Genomic DNA, 6,169 nt, shown 5'->3' on the forward strand with positions numbered 1-6,169 from the left:
TATATATATATATATATATATATATATATATATATATATATATATATATATATATATATATATATATATTATTCAACAACATTTTATTACTGATTAAACATGATGGTAAACCAGTGGTACTTGGTATAAGCGTATACATTTCTGTTTATTTGGATTTTAAATTGCGATTTTCATCTTGAAGTTTTCTGTTTTTTTTTGTAGCCATGGCAAAGTTTAATGTAGTAGACTTCTAATACACAGATCCTCCACACCAATTAAATCTTACCATCTCAAATTAAATGGTAACAGAATCTAATGGTAACAGCATCTTATACAGTATGGCTGTTGCTAACACTTTCAACAACTGCTATAAAACAATACAATGCCCACCTAAAGGTAAAAAGGTTTTTTCTCTGACTATTTAAAAATTCCAATTCTAATTTTTTTTTCTTTATCTAGTGACTAAATATGGTGTCTGATTTAATAAAAAAAATTCTAGAAAGCAATAAAAATTTAGATCCCACACACCTTCTTACACTTAATTATCATGTTACTTCTAAACCTCTTTGTACCATATAACAGTTCTTCTAATAAAGGCTTATTTCCAGATGTCTTTAAGATATTCAAAGTCATTCCTATTCATAAAAAGGGTTCTATAATGGACCACACAACTTATCAATCAATTTCTCTTCTATCTAATATTAGCAAAGTACTTGAAAAAGCTTCTATAGCTTTTTTTGAAAAAAATCAAAGTCTCCACAAATATAAGTATGGATTTTATAGCAGACACTTAATTCATGTACTTGTTAAAATAACTGAAACTATTAAAAAAGCTCTTGACAATAAAATTTTTACATGTGGATTGTTACTTGACTTGGAGAAAGCCTTTGATTCTGTTGATCACTCTAATCGCCTAAGTAAATTAGAACACTACGATATTTGAGGTATTGCTTTACAATTGTTTTCATCATACTTTCTTAAAATTTTGCAATTTGTCTTTATTAATGATGCCAAATCTTTGCCAATAAAATGCTCCATAGGTATACCCTAAAGTTCTGAATTAGGACCATTGCTATTCCTCATTTTTATAAATGATCTTAATATCTAAAATTTTAAAGGCTTATTATTTTGCTGACAACATAAAATTACTAATAACAAACCAACCAATAAAAAAAAATTAGCAAATATATTAATCATTTATCTAATCTAGTTACATGCTGCACTTTAATAAACTAAGTTTTAATACCAACAAAACTGAACTCATCATTTACAAATCACATCAATCTAAAAAATATAAAAACCTTAACTTAAAAATAAAATATATAAAAACCTAGTTTCATTAAAATATCTTAGAATCAAAACTGACTCAAAATCTATCCTATTCCTCTAGTCTTAAAAACTTAGCGGTGAAATTGTGTAGCGGTGAAATGGAATGCTAGCCAAAATGTGTCACTGAGTCAATTATGAAACTTTACTCAATATAAACCATATAATTTTTGGATCACATTTTAGATATGCTTGTCAGGTTTAGGGACAAACCAAGTCTCATGCATTTTTTAGATTATTTAACCTACAAAACAGAGCTTTAAAAATAATATACTTTCAACAATACAATTTTAATTCTGACATCAATTACGTTCTTAAAAAAAATACTCAAAATATGTGATCTTGAATCAAAAAAGTAAGTAAACCTCCCTATAATATCTTCAATCTTTTATTAACTTTATATATATATATATATATATATGTATATATATATATATATATATATATATATATATATATATATATATATATATATATATATATATATATATATATATATATATATATATATATATATATATATATATGTATATATGTATATATATATATATATATATACATATATATATATATTTATGTATATATGTATACATATATATATATACATATATATAAATATATATATATATATATATATATATATATATATATATATATATATATATATATATCATATATGTGCATTTGTATATGTACAGTGGTGGCCAAAAGTCTTGGAACAAAACATTTAACGACCAAAAAAATTTATTTTTGATCTAAAGTATAAATTTTAAAAGTTAGATGCTTTTGTTTTTACATAGCAATATGTTTATAGTTACATATTTGTATATTGCGCAATTTATTATCGTTTATTATTATTCATAAGCAATTTATCAGCTATATTATGCCACAACTTTCACCTAAAAAAAGGGGAATTATTGCTGCATTATATGAACAAGGTTTAGTTCAAAGAGAAATATCTGAAAAGCTTGGTTGTTCATTATCAATTGTAAGTAAAACTTTAAAAAGGCATAAAGAAGAGCCCCAATTAAATTTTACTTCAAAAATGAGATCAGGCAGGCCCAGAGCAACCACCTCAAGAACTGACAAACTTATTCAGCCATGCAAATCCACGGCTATCTGCACACGAGATTTCAAAAGAAATTTTTATTGAGAAAAAAGTAAGTGACCGAAAACAGTTAGAAGAAGGCTTTTGTTTGATTTCAAAATGAAGGCATGCAAGCCAGCAAAAAAACCTTTTTTATCATTAAAAAACCTAAAAGATTGAAAAACATTTTTTCAGCGCTACAAAAATTGGACTGGAGAAAATTGGTCTAAATTTCTTTTTTCTGATGAAACATGTATTAAACAATTTAATGTTACAAACAACTTTGTAAGAAGATCAAAAAACTGTAGATATATGCCAAAATATACAGTTAGCAGTGTCAAGGCTCATGTGTCTTGTATGGTTTGGGGTGCTATTTCTGCCAAAGGACGTGGGCCATTATGGATAATGCCCAAGAATACCACAATCCTATCACTAATCCAAAGCCAAGATCCTATAATGATTTAGTTGAAGCAATCAAATCAGTGTGGATCCATGAAATTACACCAGATTATTGTACAAAACTTGTTAACAGCATGCCAAAACGTATCCAAATGGTAATTGACAATAACTATGCTTCCATTAAATGTTGAACTTTTATCATGTATGTTCATGTACCTATCATCTTTAAAATTGTTATAAACACTTATTTTATTGAAAAAAATAAAAAAATTTACTAATAAATTATTTTTCACACAAATATATTGATTTCATAACATAAAATATGATGTTCCAGGACTTTTGGCCACCACTGTATGTATGTATATGTGTATGTGTGTGTGTGTTTGTGTGTAACTTATATTAAAAACTAATAAGTAATTATTTAAATACAAAACAAAAACTTTTTACTTCAGATACTTCATGATTATGTGTTCTATTCATTGTATGTAACACTAAAAATTGCCCATCTTCAGAAGCTTTAAAATTCAAGTAGAATGGACAGTCTTTTTTAAAAGTTTTAAAATTATTAGCACAATCAAAATTTAACATAAGACTTTTTTATTCTGTTAGTTATTGGATTATAAGTTTTAATCCAATAGCAATTATAACATAATATAAATCAAAGTAAATTTCTATACTTTGCTAAAACAATAATTACAATAACTTACGAAGTTTTACGCTTTCCCTTGCCACAATATTTAAATTTTTGACCACCATGAATGCTAGAAGTTCTAGAATGGATTTCCTAGCAGCCTCAATAGTTCTGCTAGGAAATCCAAGAATGCTAGGAAATCCAAGAATGGATAAGAAATAATATTTAGAAATATTTAAAAAGATAGAAACAATATTTAATATTAGCTGCCATTAAAGCAGCTTTTTTAGGAATGGATTTCCTAGCAGCCTCAATAGTTCTAGTAGAACTATTGAGGCTGCTAAGAAATCCATTCTTGGATTTCCTAGCATTCTTGGATTTCCTAGCAGAACTATTGAGGCTGCTAGGAAATCCATTCTAGAACTTCTAGCATCTCTTACCCACAACTTTGTAAAAGAAGTATCTTCGTACTTCCTAATAGCTTCTTTTAAAACTGCAAATGATGCAAAAGAATTAGAGCATGAAAAAGCCATAATTTCGCTAGAAACACAATAAAGTAAGTTATGAAAACAGTTGTACGAAAAATACTTCGAAAAATGTGGTGAAAAAAGATAAAAAATATAAACAAGATTACATTTTTAACTCGTGACATTCTTAGCCAATTATTCGTACTTTCGGTAGGGAAATTTTTATTTTTTTGGCTTCCGACTTTCGTTAGGCTATCCACGGCGATATATATATATATATATATATATATATATATATATATATATATATATATATATATATATATATATATATATATATATATATATATATATATATATATATATATATATATATATATATATATATATATATATATATATATATATATATATATATATATATAGGGTGGTTCATATTTGACGAATTTTTGAAAATCAAGTTGGTCCTACCTGGAATGGTCGACCACCAATATAAAAATAATTTTAAACTCAAAAATTTTAATGTCACGTGACTTGAGAGGTCCCCGCCAGTCAAATTTGTGTATAAAAATATAGTAAACTTCAGGGGTCTGGCGGGGACCTTTATTATCAACACGGAAAGCCAACTTTTCTTCTATATGGTATATTTTGGACTACTTATTTATAATAGGGTAGGACCAAAAAGAAATATGGTGGTATTTATTCCACATGATGTGGAGAAAGTGGCGAAAAACCGTTTTTTTTACATAAAAATGACGCATTCTTATGTACAACGGATGCTGGTTTATTCTTCATATTTAGGACGAATTTTGAAAATTTAAATTAGAACTAAGCATTAATAATGTTTATATAGTAGAGGCATGCCAATAGCTACCGGCTCCCCTCACCCTAATATTGGAGAGTTATACTTTAAATAACATGATTTATTATAAATCATGTTATTTAAAATTACTTTATTTTCTTTAGAAAAAAAAAACATCATTTGGCAATATAAATATTAAAATCATGATATGTAAATATAATATAATAGGGCCATTTCGGATAAAGCGAGCCATCGGATAAAGCGAGCCGGTCGCCTAAATATTGCAATTTTACGAAATCAAATTATGCTTTCGATTTATAACAATTTATTTAATATTAGTTATTCATTTTAAAGTCTAATGAATATTTTAAAAACAGTTGCTAAGCAATTATTTTCGCGGTGGTATAATTATAATCATTCAAGTAGTAACAAAACGTTTTTTCGCTTTAAGACCTTATATTTTGTTTAGCTTCAATTAAGAAAAGTGAGTATTTCATATTTGACACTATTTATAGTAAATATGATTGTAATATTAGTAATATGAGAAACTATTTCAAAAAATACAGTGTTGATATGTATTTGAGCGATGATAAATTTTTTTAATCGAATTTTCAACCTGGCTCGGTTTTGCATAACTGTTAGATAAACCGAGCCAAGGGCATTCAGGTAAACCGAGCCATTGGCTCACTTTTCCAAAAATTGCAATAATAAATAAATGTAAAAAATATTATAAATTTTTTTGCTTTTTGACCCACATGAATTGTTAATTTATTGGAATTTTTTATGATATTTTTACAGAATGGTACGTTATCAACCGATCACGGCCCGAAGAAGCCAAAAATCTCAAGGAAAACAAAAATTGTCCGAGCAGGTACCGGCAATTCGAGGACAACATCGAAGTCCAAAAAAACTGCCGAGGCCTCAAAGTCATGCAGGCACAAAACTAAATTTATGGCAAAAAGGAAATATGGCTGGTGCTATGGAAGAATACAGAAAACAAGAAGAAAAACCTTCAACTGAACGGTTGTCAATACGGCTGATAGCGAGAGCGTGGAATGTGCCATATGAAACTTTGAGGAGAAGATTGTCAGGAAAAGTGAGCGAAGTGGAAAGTGCTTCTGGGAGACCCACAATTCTTTCACAATAAAGTGAAGAAGAATTAGCAGAGACTGTAAGAAAAATGGCACGAGCAGGGTTTCCTTTGTCGCGCAAAGATATTCGAGAAATTGCATATGCTTATTCTGATGCTAAAGGAATAAAAGGATTTTCAGAATCAAAAAAAATTGCCGGTTATTACTGGTTTCAGGGATTTTTGAACAGATTTCCTGATATAAGCACAAAAAAGGCAGAGAATCTGTCTGCAGCAAGAGCAATGGGTATGAACAAAACTCAGTTTATGAAATGGTTTGATTTGTATGAAGACTTAGTGCAAAGACTGGATATAAAAGACAGTCCTAGGCACATTTGGAATGTGGACG

This window comes from Hydra vulgaris, chromosome 02 (assembly GCF_038396675.1).
Source record: "Hydra vulgaris chromosome 02, alternate assembly HydraT2T_AEP".
NCBI lineage: Eukaryota > Metazoa > Cnidaria > Hydrozoa > Anthoathecata > Hydridae > Hydra > Hydra vulgaris.